Here is a 23,429-nt window from a genome sequence, read left to right as displayed (position 1 = left end):
ACAATATTCGCCCAGTCGAAGGTTCGACGTGCAGGGATGCCAACTTGAGCAGGACTAAGTGAAACGTATTTTTTTTCGGTTTGACACAATGTAAATATTTAAATGTGTTGTTCCATTTTTACTCAGTGCTCTCTAGAAAATTACAAAGAGCTAAGATAAATGTAAACATAGTTTGAATAAAGCTGAGCCACTTAACAGTTCTGTATGGTCTTCATTTTATTTTAGGGATTCTATTTTATACCCTCAACATACTAAAAATGGTTAAAAAGGGTATTAAGTTATGGTGGAAATGTATGTAACAGGCAGAATGAAAGATCTCCGACCCCATAAAGTGCAACATATCCATGGTCAGGATGACGAGCTAAATCGTATTAGTCAAATCCTATAAACTATAAAAGAATGGGATTTAATATTTGGAATATATATTCGCATTGCGTATGGTAGCAATATGTGCACAACATTTATGTTTTCAATGCCTCCAAACATATTGATAATATCGATAAGAATAGATTTAAATCGATTTAACTCGAAAGCTATAATAGCTTCTTTCGCTTCTTAGATATCACCCCTATTGCCTTCTAAATTGACAAAAAGTCTCATATTTGAAGGTAGAGGGAAGGCGATATATACACACCTTTTAGTGCTACATTTGACCACTGAAAATTTCCTATAGATCGGACTGTAAACACCGACGGTACAAGAATACATTTCGCTAAGTGTATATCCAAGTCAGGGACTCCTGTCAAGAGCACTTTTACTTACTTTCCTTTAACCAGAATATTACAATCCTGATGTCATTATTTAACAATAATATTACGTATAGAAATCATAATGACAATTTTAAAATATAAAAATTATCAGTTGCGTTTACTAAAACAGATTTTTCGTTCTCTTTTAAGTGTACTAAGTTGAAGTCACAGTTCAAGAGTATATAATTCGTATTGTAGTCAGCCTTTGTTATCGTTCATCTGTAGAAGTTGGAATATGGGTATGTTCAGATAAGTGCAAGTCTGTCCTAAGCTTTCTATTTGGGTGCAGGGCATACTTAGTAAGCGGATCAAGTGTTTTGTGTACACCGTAAGGCAATGCCTTAATGTTTTACGTGATTGCGCTTTGGCAGGTCTTTGACGTGGTTCTTCCAAATCCTGTTACCATTCCCATTTACATTTGTCATACCTCGTGCCGTTGCCATTAATTGTTTGTCAGTATTTTTTTGTTGTGTGGAAACGGCAGGTGCTACCTAAACTGTACTTAATTAGGGTAAGCAGCCCAGGTGGAGCTGCATACTTTGTCAGTTGCATCATTAATAGCAAAATGTTCCGAGTGAGGGTGGGCTGGGTGTCAGGCACCCCATAGCTAATGAACTCCACAGCCTGACTGTCAAAAAAATTAACTAATAGTTTTTTCTTTCCTCTCTCTCCCCCTCTCTCTTTTCTCTTATTGCAGGTGTCTACGGCATCGATTTGTTTCATGTTGTAATTCAAATACTTTTGGTAAGTAGTCCAACAAATATGAAAATAAGTTTGGCAGCCGGCTAAGTGAGTATCCCAAGGATACGACTAAAGCAAAAGTTGAAAAGTCGCACCCACTCCGACAAACAAAAAGAAGAAGCAGTTGGGCCAAGAACACAAATGGCAAATGCATGCAAAAAAGGAATCGAAATGAAGAAAAAATAAAGAGAATTTCTTGATCATTTGAATGCGGATGCGGAATTTGGATTTGGATTTCAATTCAAATTTGCATTTTCTATTTGCAATTTGTGTGCAGCAAAATTTTGCCAAGTTTTAAGTGGAAAGCATAGAAAAGATGAGCTTAGTGAGGACGGCGGCAGGGATGTGGAGTTGGCCATTTGGACTTAGACTTTGTATTGTACTAAGTCGTATGTTGATGCCAGATAGCAACACCCGCAGTTGGTTGGGTGGGGGGAAGAGACAGTCCGGCAACTTTTTGCCTAGATATCGGGGTCACACTGGTCACGAGGGTCGAGCAGACCGAATGGAAACTAGATTGCAGTTTTGGGTAAATATAGAATGCATTTAATTACATAAAAACCGAATGGCATTCAGAGAATTACAATGCCTCGTGGCAAATAAATGGGCAACGCGAGGCTCAAGTCAGGCAACTTCCAGCGTTCAATAATAGGATATTGTGATTATCCGAAGTTCTGCACAAAAGGTCCATCTAGTACGCCATGAGAGACACATATACATTTATGTTTAGCCAAAGTCAGAGTGAAAATGTAGAAGGTTATCAAATGGACTCTGATCTGCGCGTAAAGATAAAATTGAATATGGCGACGATCTTCTTTTTCAAAGTGTCATCCCTAGAAGTGAACTGTATTGAGTAAGAGTCGAATATTTGGGCAGGTATTCTAATTGATCTATTACACGGTCTGTGTCGTCGAATCGATTCCAGTACCCCAAATGTTATTCAAACAGATTTTCGGTTCCGGACACAATCCTCCTAACCCACTTCCCCGCCATAAAAATCTAGTAAATATGCAAATGTACAACGGTTGCCAAGCTGACAACTCTGTTTCCACTTCCATATCCAATAATTAGCAGGTGGCATAGCTTCAAGATCAAATTTACCAGGCACATACAGCTAACATGGCAACAATGAAATTGAAATTTAAAATTCAACTTAAATATTTGTGTTTCATTTTACTGGCAAATGCGACTCTCAGTTGGCCAACTGACAGGCACATCCAGGCAAAAATTAAAAGTGCTCCAAGCTCTAGCTTCAGCTCAGGGGTATTAACTGGATGTCTTAATCATAAGCGTAGGGCGGCATCAGTTAACAGTAACTGCTGTCTGTCCACATGCATATGTCATCAAGGCATGCCATAAGCTGCCGCCCCCTGCCCGTTGCCCGCCCTCACATGAATATGTCTCGCTCCATCTTGGCAGCTTTACCATTACTACTGCGCTATATAAAGCTCGGGCATATGTTGGCCCTGAGTGGAAGCGACAGCTGCACCTGCCGCTGCTTAAGCCAACAATACATATACAAGTGCACATACATATATTATAAGTATATACAACAGACTTACTGTAGTTGTTCTGAGCAGAGTCCATGCTACAGCTGGGTGCCTGGCTCATTGACCATGCTGCACTTCCCGACGTCCTTGCATCACCGTTTGACATTTTTCAGCTGCTCAATAAGAGCCGGACACGGGGCCAGAGCCAGAGTGCGGCAGAAGCTGCGCGCTACAGGCAGGTTCTTGAATTCCTGAAACCAGAAGACGAGCCATCTCCACCTGCCACGGTCCAGTTGTTTTCTGTGTCAGGCGTGTGCACTTCCTTCGTTTCGCCGGCTTTCCGCTGTCGCCATTCATTTCAGGAAATGCATTTCGTCAGCGTTGAATGAAAACGAAATTGCCAATTTCACTATGGGCTGGGGGGGCGCCACAGGGCAGCAGGTGCGACAGGTGCGCCTTGTACAGCTCCTGTGATTTTGTAAGCATTCAAAGTGCCCTTGGCAAGCGACTGATGTGGCATGCACCAGTGTCAGCCAAATGGCCAGCAACTGGGACAACAGCAGCCCACTATCCTCTCTTTGTGCACGAGCTGTGCCAGTGGCCAGGCTATAAAAACTTTGGTTTAAACACAGCTAGCTAAATACCAGAGTTTATCCGGATCCACAGAGTCGTAGAAGTAGCTATCAATGTTACAAACGTTAGTTTTCCGCTATCAGACATTCTTTGTTTTCCTCACAGCTCACAGTTATTACCCGGCTTCCTCGGGGCCATTTACTGCAATCAACAGTTAGATGCCAAACCATTGAAACATTGAAACAGCAGCTCTTTAATAAGCTAGATCTAGAACTCTTAAAATGAAAATGAATCAGGCCTCAAACTCTTCTTTCCACCGGTAAGGACTTGGATTGTCATCACAGATGAGTTAAAAACCGATCGGATATTAAACCAACCCATTATCCACCAATATTTCATACTTTCGGGTGGAACATTTCAAATCTGCCAGGCAGTCAGTTAGTCAGTACAAACAGCTTTATATATATTTCATACATTACAGCTTTGAAACTATCGATTACAGCTAACTATCAATTTTCGAAATTGTGGTCTGGCGATGATTTTTGATGGCTTTGTAAGACTAGGTTAACTGCTACAATACTCGTAGTCGTTAAGTTGCCAGCTAGGGCAGTGCAAAATCCGCTAGTGCACACACACACACACACACACACCCACACACACACCCACACCACACACATCCACACAAGACTTAAGGTAACTGCTGCATAACCTTAGCCCAATAGTACGAACTTTCACAGCGAGCAACAACTGCTCAAGAAAATGGAAAGCAAACAAAAATGCCAGCGAAATTCAAACAGTTTTTCTCATGTAGCATGCTTCGATGCGGTGGGGTGGGGTAAAGTGGGGTGGGGTGAAGTGGGGTGGTGTCCCCCACATTTACCACTGTCAGCCATGTGAATACCCCAAACGTTTGTCTACGGCATGCCAATCGCCCAAACAAAGCCGTGCAAAATTATGTCAACGGCGTCGTAGTCCTGGTCGTTCCGTTGTCGCTATTATCGCCAGCTATTTCCACTTGCCAAGCAGTCAAATGCAGGAATATAGATAGATGGTAAGGGGAAGAGAGGAGGCGAGAGAAAGAGAGGTGGGGAGACAAAGTTGATGCGTTCGTTGCCTATCAAAACCAAAATTGAATACAAAAATCTCATCAAAAATCGATTAGAGAACAACACTGCAAATGTCGAGGGTAAAGAGATGGAACAGATGGGTAAAGAGCGTGGAGGGAGGAAGTAAGAGCAAGGCGTTTGAGTAATACCAGCTTTTAGCACTGAAACCAGTCTGTAGTAAGTAGCTTATATGACAGAACGCCGCAACGCCTCAATCGTGTTAATAAACAAGTTTTGTCAACAACAAACAGCCAGCCACCAGGCTGGCAACGCCACCTGTCATTATCGTCATCGTTATCCTCATCGTCATTATCAGCGGGCAGTCAATTTATCATCAACGCAGCAGGTGAATGGAATATATTATGCTATTGAATGCAATTTTGGTAATTAAAATCAAACAAGTGTAAACTTTTGCTCATTGCCAAATTCGTTGTCCCCATCTTCACGGTCCGCCTCTCCGATCCGTTTAGCTCCACAGTGTACACTATGCTACTGCGGCCCATTGTTGGTCTCATTACCAATGACAGACGCATATTTGTGGCTTGGCTGTGCCACACTTTGTCCAATCCCCTCAGCTGATAATAATGATGATGATGTTGCTACCGCATTTCGAATATTAACAAAAACCACTTTGTTTCCCAGTTGTTATGCTCTACTTGCCTGGCAACACCTTTATATAGCAAATCGCTTGTGGTTTCAAAATTAAGGCAACAACACATGTTTGTCAAGCTGCAAAACTTTGTCCTCATCTTAATATCTATCTATATATGTATGTATAGAATTGAGTTTGTCACAGATCAAAAGACTAAAGCTTTCTTTTGTGTCAGACGTGAGCACTAAGACGTGCTTTTAAAAATTCAGGCAAGCCGACGGTCAAATTTTGTATGAAAAACATAAAAAACAACGCAGCCATATAATTGCGGTTGAGCATCGGACGAACTAGCGAGTGCTTGCTGGTTCAACCTCAAGAGTAATTGTCAATTTTTACATTTGTTTATTTAATTTGTGATGATTCGCAAAAGAAAAGGCACTTATAATAGGGTGAAACGAATAAATAGAAAATTAATGGGAGTTAACAATTCAAAATTGTATTCTGATTTGATTGATTTGTTGTCGTCAATCAGTCGATTGAGTAAAGTAATGGGATAAACCTCGGTACACTGAGCGCGATTTTAAGGTTTCGAATTCGTCTGACGGAAGACAAAATCTTTCGTTTATTTCCAATTGAATAATATGTGTTTTTATTTTAACAAATACTTTCTATATATTTCGAATATACTTAGTTCCCGGATCATTTTTATATGTCATAGTCAGTGAATCCAGTATGGTCGGAACAGATAAACGTTGAAGCAATACATTTGGATCACTTTTGGTATTTACATGGACTTTGGTACCTCCACATGCACAACAATCGATAACTTTGGTTCATTCCTTTCTTAAACTTAGAATTAAATCAAGGAGAATTTAATACCCACAAGACGTGGAACAAAAAGGCGGATGTCGAATTAAGCAATGGTCGAAAGTGATTCGATTTGATTTGGTTTTTTTTTCTGTTTGCGCACTTTGTTGTCAAGCATTTTGTTTGGTAATGTGAGACATCTCCACTCAGATCAAGCCATTTTGAACTTTTCGTATTCGGGGATGAAAGAACATTTCAGCTTAATAAGAGCAGAACATTCTTTAATTGTCATGTAAGCATGTAAGAGTTGACGCCTCGAAACCAGCATCTTGCTTTAATTACATAAATATTTTAACTGTTCGTTCCTGTCGCTGAGATTATAGTACCTTCAGGTTAGATGTCAACTTTAGCTTGAGCTTTGACGCACTGGCAAGCAATTTAAATGTTCGACCCACTTAGACAGAAGTGCATTTGTACGCCCCAAACGTATAATCTTTTGGGCGGCATTGCTATATAGCTCCCAACCACCCAAACCAGCCGTACCACCCAAAGCAGGCGAACCATTCGTACCTCCCAGACAACCCAACTCCAACAGTTTTGCTGTCTCTCTATGCTCTATGTGGTATTTACCAAAGTACACAAAAGGCGAAAACAAAATGTGTTTTGTCAGTGACATGAAAATCAACTGAAGCGACGCGAACGATTTACGGGCCGAGGACGATTGCCACAAGAGGTGGCTAGATAGCTGGATGACGATTTGGGGAAGCAGAGTTGTAATGCCGGTGGGTGGCTCTAGGGCCAGGCGTTTAAATAAACTGTTTGACACATGGCACACACACGTACACACACAAACATGGACACGTTGCCACACCCACTTCCGCATAGTGGGCGAGCGGGCGGGTGGGTGATTCGAAAGAGCAGTACTTGGAGACCAGGGGCAGGACAACTCAATTAAGCATGCACAATGCACACGAAATTTCACTTGCTGTCTCATCTTTCTCCTCACACTTTCCCCTCACGCTCCATATAAAAATATATATACATATTTATGTATCTGTATCTGTATACCTATATATATATATATATATATATATATATATATATATATATCTATTTATTGCCGCTTGCGCTATGTATTGCTCGATTGGTGTCTGCCCGTGGGTCGTTTGGGGAATTTCAATGCACGCTGCATTGGAGCGCCAAATAAATGTACGAAATGGTAAAAATATCGCACTGTGCACTGGCTAGGATGGGTTGAAATAAAAATTGTTTTATATTTGAGTCACATCCATTTATTTCCATTGATTTTATTTGTTGGTACGTGTCTTTGGCTGTTTTTTAAGCTGCCTGTCAGGCAATGCATCGCATTGCCTTTAAGCGAAAGAAAATGTTTTTTATCAACGTACTGTGCTGGGGAACCCACTAGGCCCATTTTGAAACCTCTGTACTTTTGATAAACGGAAAAAACCAGTCAAAATTGAATTTGCAGACGACGGGATCATACTTCGTTTCTTTGACAAGGCCCATATAGAATACTCAAATTATAACGTTTACTACTGGGCCTCTGTTTATCCTGTCCGAGGGTTGAAAAGCGGCTTTTCAGATCATTTTCCACTCGTAATAAATATGTATGATCTCTATATAAAAGGGTTTGTGCTAAACTAACTTGATGGTGATCAAAGCACAGCTTATGCGGTAAGAGCAATGATACGGTCGAAAGTTTGCACTAAGACAGAGCCTCAGAAAATTCGACTGAAGTTGAGGATCAAAGTTGTTTAAAAAACCATTAACAATTATGCAGCTTTGCAAACGTAAAGTCGTGACGCGTGGATGTCTGAACGTCGGACCAACTTGCCGCAACGCGCCGATTCGAATTCAATAAAGGGAAATGATTGGAATGAACAGAATTAATTATAAATTTTCTTGTATTTTGTTTGTTTTCTTACTACCACTACCAGCACGAAGTTTATAAATCGAACATCAAAAATAACTTTTTTTTTCAAATTTAAATTGGAAACTAAGCATTTTAAAGAAATTCAAACGAAGTTTTTCTTTTGTGAGCAGAAATAATAACATCTGACCCTTAATATCTCTTTTGTTTGGGTAAAGTAATAGATTGCTTGTGGTAGGAGAGGGGGTGGCAATTTGAGCCACTTCTCCCAACCAATTCTATCACCTTCTTTTCAATATATGTTCATTTGGGACGAGAACTCCGGGAAAATTAGTTTTGTTGTGATGGATTTTTTGTTTTATTTAGTTTTGCTCTATCTTAAACTATTGAGTATTTCGTATCATCTCCCCTCATTCCCTCCCACTCACTCATCTTCTCACTCTCTCTGTCTTTCTCTCTGTGAGCTTCGCGATATTCACACATCGAAATTCCGCACAAATCAAATTTCAATTAATTGGCATTTAAACAATTTCCATCGTGTGAAATCTTTTTTATTAAAAACGAAATTAACAAAATTGTATATTTTTTAAGTACAAATTGAAAACAATAACAAATAGCGCCGCCATCTATCTTCTGTTTATTTGCACATTCATTAGATGTGAAAAGTATTTGGAATATTTGCACAATAATTTCGCTTTTCCATTTTCAGTGACAAATTTCAATTCGCCCCTCAGCGCCGTTTTGTTATTTAATATTGATTTATCGGCGTCACGCACTGTGCATTGTTTACCACAATATTTGACCTTTCATGGGTCCAACAATCCAGCTCGTTTATGCCACTCGAATTTGTCGAAACAATATTTGGCAGCGGAGCACTGAGTATAAAGTCAGCAGCGGACGTGCCCCCTGGGCCAGGCCATAGACCCTGACGCATAATCAATCAAGGGAAATCGATTTGTTGTTCAGCGCAATCAACGCATCGCGGCGGGGCGGAGCGGAGCGAGGTGGTTACATGAGGCGAGGCCAAGTATGGGGGCTGGCTGTGTGACAGTACTGCCACATAAAACGCACATACATTAGGTCACCCACCCCTACACCCCTAAACCCACGACCCGCCCTTCAGCTGGTCCAGCTGAAGACATGGCAACCCTCAGAGTTCGCCCTAACACTTAAGTAGGTTGCGCCGTTGTCGTCAATGTTCGTTGCCGTCTCGTCCCCGTTCATTGAACTGCCTCCTTGTTGCAAGTCTCATCGTCCTCAACGTCACAACGTCGTCATGTGCTCTCAATTCGGGGGTTGCTTAGATCCAAGCCCTTAGCCCTTAGTCCGGTATTTGAAAACCCACACACCCCATTACCCCAGCTCCTGCATGTGTCACATTGTCAGCTCTGTTTATGTCGTTCACAACCTATACTTTGATGCTATTTATATCTGTACTATTAATATACAACTTGTGTGCCTATATGTAAAATATTCCAGAGCAATTTTCATAATTACAGCCTGTGCCCAAAAGAAAGAAACAGATCATATTAGGCCTGTCTGTCCACATAAGGCTATCCAAATTGGTATAAATGTATACATATCCTCCATATTTATCCGCAGCAATTGAACAGTTCCTACTCACAATAATCCACAAAGTGGATGTGTCTCCTACGATTCAAAGGCTTATCCCACGCTCTCTACAACAGCTAAGAAAGTCAATCAGGGTTATGGAAATATTCAACCAAAACAATGTTTCACATTAGCCATGTATAAGCCCTACTTTCAGACCCTAGCCTCAATGACCATTGCAAGAAACTATTCCATTTCGGAAAGAGCTGATGCACCCAGGTTGTGGAGGGCATCCGTTCATTATCATTCGATCAGCTTGGCACTTATTTTTAAAGCTCAGCGTAGCAAATTAATCGATACGTGACAGATTAAAATCAAAGCCGTGAACAAATACAAGTTTCGCCCCGTCCCCTCGTGACCAAGTCCAATTTCGTAAACACGAGCGAGCTAAGCAAAATAAAAGCAAACCAAAGCAAACTATAATTTCCCAGCGTGGGCCATGACTCATCGACAGGCACGGATATCGAGAGGGTTGGCCAACTGTACCAGCCGGAAGGCAGCTTGTCTATTAAGGTGACCAGCTACTTGACTCAGCTCTCACTATAATTAAGCTTAGCTCTTGTTGCTATTGTTGCCATTGCCATTGTTGTTGTTGTTGATGTTGTTGTTGTTGTTGTTAAGCCAGCGCTAAACGTTTTGTGGTCTGCCGCATATCACTGAACGCTTCCAGCTCCCTCCTCTCACACACCCCTAAGCCCACAGCAGCGAGCGAGAGGGAGCTGGGAGAGAAAGAGCGAAAGAGAGAGAGTGACCGAGGGAGAGCAGCATATCACACGAGACAACGGCAACTGTTGCTGCTGGCAGACACATACTAGTACACATTGGTGCATGTGTGTCCACGTGTGCATGTATTTGTGTGTGTGGGCCACCTTAATGACAATAATCCCAGTTCATAAAGTATGCAACGGCTCGTTTTAGCAGTTAGCAGCATGTTGTACAACAATTTGCCTGCCATTGTCTGTCATTTAGGGAGCCGCATGCATTTGCTGAATTAGTTGCCAGTTTGAAGCTTAACTATTCATATGCAATTTGGATACAATTAAGCGTAATCTCCTCCACCTCTCAAACCGGTTAGAACCCGGGACTCCAATTTATTTGAACTATAAACCGAACTTTAAACCAAACAGCTTGTCCAAAAAACAGGCGAACAAATTTATTTATTGCTAGATGTTGCAAACCGATCCACTAGAGTAACAAAGCTGCAGAAAAAACTTAGAAAATGACTTTAAAATAATGAATAAATATTCTTAAGCCCTGTATAAAACTCCATAATTTTGTAAGCAATGTTAAAAAAAAAAAAGCAGAGAGTACATAGGATTTCCTTCCCGTTCGTACAGATTCCAAATTATCCAAAAAGTACAAAATAACTATCAAATAAAAGTTCATAAAGATCTTTGAAAATGAGTCTGTATCCGATCGGATTGTAAGCTAAATAGATTCACATAATCGTTTTCCACAATTGCAGATGGAATCTGCTCAAACCACACATATTACACATATTACAAATATGTATTTGTCTCCTAAGCAATATGAAAAGAAAACTTAATCTTTCAAGGCTTCCACGCTTGGATTGAGCCTTGCTTTTGCTTCGATGATGGATGCATGAATAAGAAGAAAAGTACCTCTTGCCAGTTGAGCAAGACTTTTAAAAGGCTTCATAGGATTTTCTGTCTCACAGTTCGTTCGGTTAATTGGCTGACCAATTGCTCTGTGGAAATTCTTGCTCCATTTCGCATCTCGAGCTGACGAGTGCAGCAGCCTTAGTTGGCGCCGTGGCGTAAATCTTGGAATCCTCTTTTGGCCAGCCGCTGCTCCTTGTACTCGACATGAAATCTGGCTTTTTGACGCACTGAAAGCGTTGCTCCCCGGCGCGTGGGCATGCCAGTTCGTTTTTGTGTGCTCTGGCTTTTTACTTATGCAACGCGTGTATGAATGGCCATATATCTTGGCGTTGCCTTTTCGAGCAGCAGCTCTTAGCCCTGCATCCCTCTGGCTGCCTACACACAAATAAAAGTGCGTGCGCTGGCATTGGGAATGGGTTTGGAGTTTGCAGTTTGGAGTTTGGAATTTGGAATTTGGTATTTGGCGCTTGTGGGGCGCGAGTTGTTTTGATGTTGCGTATACGCCCTGTTGGTGACGTTGACATTTCGAGTGTCATTTTGTTGGTTCGCTGGTACCCTCGCCCGGCCTGCACTACCCCGCTGGGCCACTGCTGCCTGGCCTGGTCTGGTGTGGTCTTTGTTTCCTTCCTTTCGTTTGTTTCTATTTCGTGCAGTTTATTTTACTAACTTGGCTTCATTGTCGCTTTGCATTGCTTTGGCACGCACGCAGCCAGCGCCGAGGCTGACGTCGTCGCCTACGCCTTGCCACATTTTGTGGCAAGCGGAAACACATTACATACTCGGCAGCTTAACAACAACAGCAGCAGAAGAACAACAACAGCAAGAAGAACCAGCCAAGTCAACGGCTGGCGACAACAGCCGGAAACGGAAATAGAATAAAGTGGCTTTCTGGCTGATGTGTCGGGTCGCCTTGCCTCATCTCCCGCTTAACTCTCGACTTTATCAACTCGTTGGCGGTTTCATTTTTTAGTGGCTAACCACTTGAGCACTTTCTGCTGCTGCTTAGGCTGCTTCGGCTGCCTCGGCTGCTGCTGCTGCCTGGGTTGCTATTTATACCAATTCAGGACGTCGCCTCGACTAACATTTCATTAACTTTGAGTTATAGTTTCATGTTTTTTTCGAGCGCCGCTTCTGCTGCCGTTTCAACGGATATTTCTCCACCAGCTTTCACTTTGGTTAATTGGCCAACGTGCCGTTTCCTGCGCATTCCCCCACCCTTGCCCTTGCCGTACCAAAATCATCAATTGTTTGCTTTAAGTCTAAACTGGGTCAGAAAAACCAGCGAGCGCCGCTTTATGCGATTCTCATGGCATGACAGAAACTTATTCCAACTTTAAAGAGCCATAAGGTTACTGAAATAATCAATATACCCACATTACCAACTTGATTCTGAATTAGAACAAGTCTGGGAACGAGTCGTATTTCGAGATTGTTTTCTTTTCCTTTTATTTTTGCTCGCATCGAAACAAAATGTTAATTCGAAACATTTTATGGCTCCAAAATGGCAGGCAAACTGCAGAAGCAGAGCCACAGAAACTAAATGCATGTCGTCATTTACATACATATGTACATATTTTGCACAGGGGGCGGTGTTTTTATTTTTTTTTTTTTGTTACTTTTCGTGCCATCGGGCGTGTCTTCTGGCTGTAAACTTTGGGCAAAAATCGCATTTGAAAAAAGGCAAATGCGAGAGAAACATTTCGTAGACAACAATTGGCCTAAAATATACAACAAACACGCAGAGACGTGACTGGAATACCATTCCAATGATTGAACGACAGCAATGAAACCGAATTAAAACTGCCATGAAGTATGGTGCGCTCTCTATACTATACGTGTACCAATGCTTGTGCGTGTATGTGTGCTTCTACACTTGGTCAAAAACATCAGCAACAATGTACACAAATCAAGTTCACATATATGCTGTAAATACCTTAAGTAAATCGATCTATAATGTTTTTATAAAGATACATTTTAAAATGTATCTATTAATTTAAAACATGTTAGGAACTAAAATATTAAAAATCGCTGCATTATAATCCGATTAAACTTATTGCTATTGCTTATATATATTATATTGTTTGTATCTAAAACTATAAGCCATGCAAAGCTCAGAGTATCAAGAGTATAGAATGAAAAGTACTGAGTATAGAGAGTATTGAGTATTGAGTATCGAAAGTATAGAGTACCCCGTATATCGTATATAGTACTGAAGGACAAATGAAAAATAAAGTTATGTTCATACTAGAACAACATTCTTTCTCTGAGTATATGAGTGTTGGAGAATGTGGCGAATTCATTGGTGGCTTGGTTTGCTACGATACGTGGGGATGGGGCGGGCACTTCAAAACACATTAGTCTATTTGCCAAGCGTTAGTCCGCTCCGCTCCGCCAAGCACTGCATAAAGCTCTCTGCAACGTATGTATTATACGAGTATACTGTACACTAGACATACAAACTGCTCATCGAGCGAGTGGAAACTTTATGGATTGCATGCGCTTTAGTTGAGCTGCAGCTGCAACCCCACTGATAATGGACTGACAGTTTCCTCTTCAAGCTCGCACACACACACACACACACACAAACACACCCAAACACACACAGGCCCTCACACGCAATTTGGTTGAGCTAAAAGTTTTAGCGCTATCAACTTAAACGCTTAAAGCTCCAAAAGGCATTATGAAATGTTGAATGTATCCGAATTTTAAATATGCATTAAGCCAATGAAAACTTGTGCCATGAAACCAGCTCAGCATGCGCCCGGCTAGCTTCACGATCTAGGAGATAGTACCAAAAGGTGGGCGGGCCACATAGATACCAGAGTACCTGTTCGAGTACCTATTCATTTGTGGAGGTGATAGCTCCAACACCTTATCGCCAGGCACACACGCTCCCAGGCTTTAAGGCGAAAATAATGTAGACAGTGCTTGACTGGAAAGTATCCATATATAACTTTTGCGCTTGATAATCCACCTATTCGAATAAAAACATGCATAACCAAAAAACAGGGTTCTTGAAACTGGGTTTGAAGTAATTTGAGAATAGATAATGCTTCTATTCGCTGTAAGCTCGAATCTGTGGCTGGAGTATGGGAGTGTTATTTATTGATTGCATTAACGTATATTTGAGATTCCTTCACATTCCAGCGCGGTCTTGGCTTTCAATTTGTTATATGCCCCAAAAAGTATGCTATGCTCACTTTTTGTTTTTCAAGAAATCTTGACCAAACTAGACGTTTAAGAGTTTTACATTGGTTCTTACACCTGCGCAAAACTTTATCAACATGGGGCTTCAACATAAAAAAGTTCCATAGAACGAATCAGTCAAAAAACTAGTTTCATATGGATAACTACTAAGTCTTTTTCGAAATATCTTGACCAAACTCAGCGGTTACGAGCTTCAGTATTCTCCTAACATAACTGCAAAATCGTTAGACATTTGTCTACATGGATTTGTATTCTCTGGACAACCTACAGATATATAACTTTTATAGCAGACTTACATATATACACTTATGCCTTTTTAACCGAGACGATCCCAGCACAGAAATGATATGCCAGCCCTTTAGCAAAATTTTGCTCGCATGAGGACGGAAAAAAGCAGTGGAAATATGGGTTGAAATGAAAGTGAGAATACAATCCACTTGGTTTTATGAGCAAATAAAACGAATCACCCAAATCTGGCGGAAAGAAAAAAAAAAAGAAACCTTGCGTGGAAGTCGTCTCGAGTGTGCCAGCAGCTCCTTTTCGAATTGAGCTTAAACCTTTTTTACCGACCCAAGTGCCGTGGAGGGTGCCTTGGGGATCTGAGGGTTGAATGTGCCTCACTAAAGCCGCTTACGGATTTTGAGTAATTGTGCGAATTTGCGTGTGTGTTAGTGTATGTAAGCATTGGGCAATTTCACATGCCGCCGTAAACATTTATTTTTTGAATCGATTAGAGGAAAGGCGAAGCTCCTTTTCTGGTCTAAGCCTTTGATGAAAGTCTTTTAGGCCGTTCGCACTTGTTATTTATGTATGTTGAACTGATTTCAATAATGGATCCGTGGCCGGCGCCCCCCACCAGCAGCAACAAAGGCAACTGTAGCAACATGAAAGCCCTTGGCGAACCAGGAGCTGACGTCCTCGCCTCTGTCCCAAACACGCACACACGCAAGAATACACAGGCGCTCTCACCTGACCAGCCGTGATTCATATACCCATTCTGTCAGTCAGTCAATCAGTCAGTCAATCAGTCAGTCAGTGGATTGATTAGGAGCCCTCATGAGCAGGCAACACAAACTTCCAACCAATTTTCTTTGCGATTCTAAAACTTTTACTACATTTTTCCTCAATAGCTGGACCAAATTTATAAGGGTTGCCTCCAGAAAGCACAATAAATTATTATTTCACATTTTATTACTTTTTCTTTCATTTTATTTATTTACCCTCTGTCTTAAGGCAATAAGTTAATTAAGTTAGTTATAATTGAAATTAGCAGGAATAGAAAGTTTCCTGTGAAACCTACTTTTATATTTTACTTATGTATGTTGTCAGTTAGGTTGAAATTGAACTTATTTGATATTTTATTTTATTGCTTTTATTTTTCTTTCTTATTTCTTGAGAATTTATAAGGCGTCTACTATTCCTTTCTGGTCAAATATATGCAGTTACTTTTCTAAATTTCTTTCTTTCTCTCTCTCTCTCTCTCTCTCATTCTCTCCCACTTAGCCTTTTCGCTGTTTCTCCCTTTAGACCTTTCACATAATATCTTTTTCTTGCGAATGGAGTCATTATTGTAGGTACATCGCTCCCCCTCCCCTTCACCATTTTCTCATTATCTCCCTCTCCCACTCTCTTTCTCTCTCTCACTATCTCTCTTCTCTCTCTCTCTCTCTCTCTTTCTCTCTATTTGTCTGTCTTGTTCGCCATATTTCCGAAAAAGTTTCTCACTGCTGATTGCAACACGCTAATTTCTCTGCTTGGGTCTGTTCGCATGTTTGTTTACTCCGTTTTGTTCACACCCGTTATACTCTAAACGTTACCGTTATATTACCTCCACTCGTTTCTCATAGTTTTTCGTTATTTTTGCATGCTGGCTATTTTCATTTTGGCAAGCGTTACATTTTCACCGTTATTATTGTTGTCATTTTTCTTGTTAACGCTTCGCATACGTCAACAGCAACAACAACGACAGCAACAACAACAAAGGCAACAACTACAACTGTCTCACAAACAAACATCTCAGTCACTTTCCCAGTGCATTATGCTCATTTGCTTTGTTCTTCTTCTTCTACTACTTCTTCTGCTTCTTCCTCATTTGGTTCTTGGGCTGTTGTCTGTCTGCTTTCTTAGCCAAAATGCTTTTTAACCTAAATTGCAGCATTTTCACGCGCTGCACTCAAATCCTCTTAACGGGCGATTCTTACAGAGAGCTTACAACAAATTTCCCCGCTCTAAAGCCTTTCCCTAACCCATTGCTGTGAAATAATCCTTACACGTGGCTAGCGAGGAGCACGAATCGTGACTCTCACGAAAAAAACTCGATCTCAGTGCTAAAAAATGTACTTTATCCTAGTGGAAAAATCGTAAATATATTTAGTTGTTGAACATAATATATAATATTATACCAATAATAACAAGAATTAATCGATGTCAATTCCAAAAAACTCTCAAATATCTATAGGTTGCATATAAATTTATGCAAATAGAAGATATTTAACCAGGCATATATATATATATATATATATATGTATATAGATATATATCTGACTATCTTCTGAAATTATCAAATTTATAGTTGTCCCTTATCCATAATGATCAAAGAAAATTCCTACACAATGGTTCGAAAATGTGGTAGACTTCTTGATAGAGCTCTACAACAAAATGAATTGTTAGACGTTAAATTCTATTGCCGAATTGATCCGATTAAAATTAAAAACAAACAAAAAATACGGTTGTACGAGTAAACCTTCTGGTATAAAATTATTTGGCGTTATATTAATGCCGATTGTCAAATATAAAAAATATCTATATAATTAATCAACTTTGTCGATATAGGTTTACATACAATTCGTCACAATATTGCGCCCAAACACATTCCACTTAACGCGTAATTTGATAAACAATAAAATGAGCTTTTAACACATTTCAAACAACTTTCTATATCGCGCACATCTCTAAGCGCGTTCAGAATGCTTTTTATTGCGGATAATTAAAAAACAGCTGCTTAAAATATTAATGCAGCTGCCTCATAAAAGTTGGCCAAGCATTTGCCATGCCCAGCGAATGGGAATCGCATTAAGCGCCTAACTCTTGCCTCGCATTCCATTGTTAAATTATGAACACACAATATTGTTATTACCAAGTATTAAACTCATTAAGTGGGCCCAGACATGGGGACAGACACACAGTACTACTGAACAGAGCTCCCATAAATATGCTACATGTCTACAGTTAATACCACCCTTTCAGTATACATGGATATACACATAGAGCGGGAGCTTTTATTGGATCAGTTAACCCGTATGCACGTTGCATTTCGAGTAATTGCAAAACAAGAATTTAGGTTAAAATAAATTACATGTTTCATTTTCCTAGAGTCCAACATGCAATCACCAGGAAGTGGAGCCCAATCACCCACGTGACGGCGCCACTGGAAATCGACCCACAAATAGAGATGGTTTTGATTTCTACGACTTGATACTAAGAAACACAAATTCAAAAAAAAACGCACAGCAAACGAGCTTATTCCAAATTGTTGGGCTAAGAAAAAATGCTCGTTATTAAAAATAAAATCAAGCTAATTTTTTTTTATAATAAATACAAAACCAACGACATGGTGCTTATGCACTGAGGTATGGGTTTCTGTGAGGCCAACTTGTTCCGACTTACGCGCTCTGACTAACGAGTGGTAGGTATATGCCTTTCCAAGTTTCTAACATATAGTTCGAAATGGTTGGTGATAGTTTTCTTGTTATCGTGACATTTTACTTGTGACACGAACACATCCTTCGTGTCACGCGCCCAACTCTATGCATTAGCGTATAGCAGGCCAACCTCGCGTGCATTTGACCGGCAGTCCGCACTTAACTTATCTCACTCGCTCAACTGCTTAAAGTCCATCTATCTGTTTCGCTCGCACGTTGAACACTTTTTTTGCATAATTAATGTCATCATAGGCGGCCGTAATTCCCTCTACCCCAGCACTCGTCGCCGTTGCCGTCGCCGTCGCCGGCCCCATCACCATCGTTGTCCTGCCGCAACGTGACCGTAATGACGGCAACAGCTCCCTCAGCCACCCCTCGAGAGCACAGCATGGCACATTGTGGGCAGTTGGTGGGCACCCCGTTGGGGTCAGGTGCACGGCTCTAACGGCTGTTGCAATTGATTTTGATTCATTGCCCTGGCCATCAATTTGGATACACTGCAGTGGCTATTCCGACATTCTCATGCTGCCTGCAACCCATTTCATAAACGAAAATGTTCATGTACCTCTTCTATGAGCCATTTTAAGCGGCAGAGATTGGAGCCAGATTAATTGAATGGCTGAGCAGTGACCGATGCTCAGGACCAACTGTAAACGGGTCGACAATGGCAGGGCCTTGGTCAAGGTTTCTATGTTACCATATAATGAGCCTAAAGGGCTGACGCTGCTGAGCGTCGAACTTACTAGCTAGAGGTTGCCGGCTCAACTCCAGTAGAAATTAATAATTCTCATGAATTTTGATTTAATTTCTTATTATAATTTTGTATTAATATTTTTTTGGCAGGGTCCAGTCAGTCGATTGAATAGCAAAGTTTTCTGAGTGTTGCAAGACAGAATTCTTTTATTGAAATAAAAAAAAAAATGTTTTTCAATGAATTCAAACAGAGAAGCTTTCCTTTGTGCAATTGGAGACAATTTATTTGAGGGAAACTCAATATGAGCAACAATAGGAGAAATGATTTTAACTAGCATTTGCAAAGTTTGTTGATTGGTCCGCAACAGGAACAATGGGGGTGGGATCTCAGTGGACATGACTGTTTTGATGTTTACAATTCAATTTTGTAATGAATTGTAAAATAATAGGTTGCATGGGGTAAATGCGTAGACGCGTGATGGCCATTAGAGCGGATTAGTACATTTAAAAAGTTTGCGCAAATTGAACAAACAATTTCGGTATAATTGGATTTTCAACATTAATAATTTAAACCAGTAATTTGTGCAATATATGCTTCATATAAAACTGCGAAAATATAATCGTTATTTGTATTTAATTTATACTTTTTATAAGAAAAAATTGATATCGTTGCACGGGGGGCTGAGGGGGACACGCATTTGCAAAGATACGGGCTGAAAAAATTTGCCTGCCCAACCAAAACGAATGCTATCATATGAATATAGTATTTTTTAATTTACATTTGCACGCAAGAAGAGTTTTGCAAGCTTAAAGAAAACAAAATTGTAATATTTGTATCCGCTAGTCAGTCTGAAATGCAGGCAGCTGCAGTTGCTGTTCAATATTTGACAAGAGGATAACTTTGCCATGCTGCCAAGTCAAAATGCATATGTCAACATTTCTTTAATTTACTTAATTTGTTGTTAGCTTAGCTAACTCTTAAAATAAACAAATCAGTTCTTCCATCTGCTAAGCATTTCACAAGCAGATAGATGCCATCTTACGCGTACAGAATTTTAACGTCTAATTGACAGGAAGATGGGAAAACACAAGCAAATCAAATAGCATGTCAAAATAGCTGTCAACTTGTTACCTCAAAGAAAATTTCTTGAGAAAACGCACCTTAACTGAATATTTAATATATCATTTGATTCTTTATTTCTATTGCTACTATTATTATTATTTCTTTATAAAAAGCCTCGACTATTTTGGCCATCAGCTAAGATAATACTATATCGAGTCACTTGCCTGGCACTCAAGCCCGGATCCTTCTTGTTCAGTTGCCCGAATAACTGGGTCACTCTGACATCAATTGATATCTCAAATGTTTTCTGTGTATGAAAGGGTATTTAAGCTCTGACATCAATTGAGATTTTAAATGCTTTCTTTGTTTTTGTATGAAAGGGTATTTAAGCTTCATTGCGCCGCGGTTGTCCGTTCATTTAAGTGGCCTGCAGTGAAATGAATTTTAAATATTAAAAGGGCCATGCGATGCGTCGCTTAAGCAGGCATTAAGTTAATAAAACTCCCAGGACACGCCCACTGCAGGCTGCACCGAGAGCGAGTGTTGAAATTATAACTTAATTATGCAACTGGCAGGAAACTAGGCGGCCACACAATGAATGAGAAGATTTCTCTGTCTATGTGAGTGCGTGAGTGTAGGTGTGTGTGTGTGGGTATAGGTGTGTGTGTGGGTGTAGGTGTGTGTGAGCGGGTGTGTGCTCCTTTGTTATTAGCGCTATATCTAGAAGAAGCGGATCATAAAGTCTGCTTAAGTTCTGATCCTTCTGTGATGAAGTCTGAGCTGTGGCATGAGTCAAGTCAGAAATCAGAGTTAATGCCAACACTTGGAGCATATCACACACATACACACACACACACACACAGACACATTCAGCTGGCAATCCGTTCACAGGCTGTCAGAAGCTCTTAAGATAGACAAAGAACTGAAATTCGGCAACACACCAAACACACAGGACACTGACAGGCAAAACATCCTGGCAAAATGGCCAAATGGCAACAGGCGGCCGAGCAGAGCGATGGGAGACAGAGAGCGAGAGCGAGAAAGAGGGAGAGGGAGAGAGAGTTGAGCAACAGGGAAACAGCAAAAACGGATTTGAAGTGACAGATTGATGTAGATGCGAGGCGATGCTAGGCATCGTCTAGATACGAAGATGCGAAGATGTGAAGATGAATGTAGTGGCAGATAGATGGCTTACACTCAGAGTGCGGTGGCGGGATAGGTGGTGCGGAATGGGGTGGATGACACGGACACGAGCACACAGAGCGCATAAATGTCAGGCAATGAAAATGTTTGCCCAGCTAGCCGTGCTTTGTGTTGGAGCCGTTAACAAAATGTTGGCTCCCATTCCGGTTGTACATGTCCTTGATGTTATACCTTGTTAGCTGTTGTGTAGGTTTTTGGGCATCAACTTACCACCCCCACCCCATTCCCAGTCGTACCCCTCGAAAACGTATCCAAATGCCAAACGAAGCGTGCGAGGCACATGAGCAGTCCTTACTCCTTTTGCCGGACGCGCCTCCAGCTCCTGCCGCTCCTCCCGGTGTTAGCTTCCTGCTGTTGTGTGTGGCATTCCAGAAACGAAAACATATTTTCCATATGAGCGCACAAAGCGTTGCCAGACGCACAACAACAACAACTGCGACAACAACGATACGGCTTAGTCGAAGCCGGCTCACATATGTATCTCACCCGGTAAGCCCAATGTTGCCTGTTGGGTATTTCGCAGTTGCTCTCCCTTTGCCCCCCTTTTTTTTGTGTTAATCCTTTTCGAAATTTTTAGTTTGATTGTTGGGAAAATATTTTAAGCTCCAGGCACAAACACTGTACGACGCGTGCATTAGCATAACGCTAGGGACTCGGAAATGGAGCACGAGCGAACCGCAAGAATTTGTGTAGTTGGCGGCGGGGGAGTTAACTTAATCTTAAAGGTGTGACTCGAATTTAAAACCAGGGAAACTTGTACAGTATTGGGTCTTGCGAAACGGCTTGGAAGAGATTGCTTTGCATATGAAAATCAAAAGGATTTAAAGATAACTAGATTCTGTAAGTGGGCTGGCAAATAAGCATCAAATAATTTCCGCACATTCCGTCTGCGAAAAGCATTTTCATTTCTTATCTCTACTGACAAGAAAAGGCCCTTAAAATCACTTCTACATGAAGTTTAAAGATGTATATTTAAAAAAATAAAACAGACTTTTTTTGCAGCTTCCATATATCATACACATAGGTTCCACTTCATGCTCATGCGTTCCACTTCCACCAAACAGGCATTTATCGATTTCACTTCCACCTCACTGAGTGAAACGTTGATTGGTTCATTTAAGCTGCTTGTCATTTGCGCTTCACATCTGCTCAGAAAAGGTCTCTGTTAATTTCGATGGCTTAAAACATAAAATACAAATCCACATTCATCGATTCTAATTCCACGTCAATAAGTGAAACATTATTCGGCTCACTTAACTGCTTGTCATTGGCTATCCACCTATGCTAATTTCATCCACTTAAAATATAAAATACAATAAAACGAGACACAAAAAATGTCATTTAATGACATTGATTGGCTGTTTCATTCAGCATTGCAAACAATTAAATTTGAGAGAACCTTACAGCCGCCATTTGTGCTGTCTCAGCAGCCAATATATGTGAGCTACGTACCCTGCCTTGTCCCGCCGGCAACAGCAGCAGCAGCAGCGATAGCGGTCGCGGCAGAACTCGTTACTGTCACGCCCTGTTGCCGCTCGGACATGACGAAGGTTGACATTGCGCCTGCATTTATTAAAACAACTGCCAGCAGGACGTGAAGCGTAAACAAAAAGGAGGAGACGCGGCGACTAGCCCCCCTCTTGGCATTTTGCATTCCGCTTGTTCCGCTCATTCCACTGGTTTGGCTTATTCCACTTGTTCAATGCGCCTTTTAAGCACAGTATAAAATCCGTCAGTCTGATCAATTCTTTAACATACCCAAAACTCATTAAGAGTAGGTAAAAAGTTATGATAGTTTTGTGCAATTGTATGTAGGAGGCACAAGTCAAGTCCGTCTGTTCGCCTGTGTCTGTCCATCCACCTGTCCGACTGTGTATCCGTCCGGCTATCCGTCTATATAAACGCTTTGATCTCTGAAACCCCCCAACTCTAAGCTAAAGACTTGAAATTTGAATATATGTTTTCGTATATCATACACAGAACCAGTTTCTCATTTCTTTTCGATACTTGCCCCATCTCCGTAATATCGATAAATATCGATTTTGAGATTTGGGCTTATAAAAAAAAAATTTTAAAAAATTTTAAAAGTATTTAGGTGGGGGTATAATATGCACAGATTCACAATATTTTCCTTTTATATAACTCCTCTACTTCTTCCGCAAAATAGAAACAAGCTCATTTGATACGGGAAACTCCTTGTGCTTGGCACATACACGCATTTCGGTGCCATGCAAATTTCTTTAAGATCGGACAATAACCACCGCATAGTGTGGAACTTAAGGAAGAAAAAACACAGCCGCTGCGTAAAGTACGTAGCATTGGGCAAGCGTGTACGAATGAAGCTATAATGTTTGTAAGGACAGCTCGGCGCAAGGTTTCT

At 40.8% G+C, this 23,429-nt stretch overlaps 1 protein-coding gene across 4 annotated transcripts in view; it reads left to right on the top strand.

The window, feature by feature from the left end:
- The first annotated feature begins 1,444 nt into the window (after positions 1-1,444).
- The window catches only part of X11Lbeta, a 37,393-nt gene continuing 15,408 nt past the window's right edge, over positions 1,445-23,429 (top strand). For 3 of the 4 annotated variants that reach the window (XM_064699784.1, XM_064699783.1, XM_064699781.1), the window contains exon 1: positions 1,445-1,493. The gene's annotated coding sequence lies outside the window, so the exon portion shown is untranslated. Of the gene's footprint in view, positions 1,494-1,599; positions 2,020-23,429 lie in introns of those variants that run through there. The other variant, XM_064699782.1, reaches the window with a different exon arrangement.

The sequence above is a fragment of the Drosophila montana genome, unplaced genomic scaffold, assembly GCF_035044405.1.
Source record: "Drosophila montana isolate Dmon_TW-CO22-7 unplaced genomic scaffold, ASM3504440v1 contig_1624_1, whole genome shotgun sequence".
In the NCBI taxonomy this organism is placed as follows: Eukaryota; Metazoa; Arthropoda; class Insecta; order Diptera; family Drosophilidae; genus Drosophila; species Drosophila montana.
Note: the sequence above shows the minus strand (reverse complement) of the source record. Positions and strands in the feature narration are given on the sequence as shown.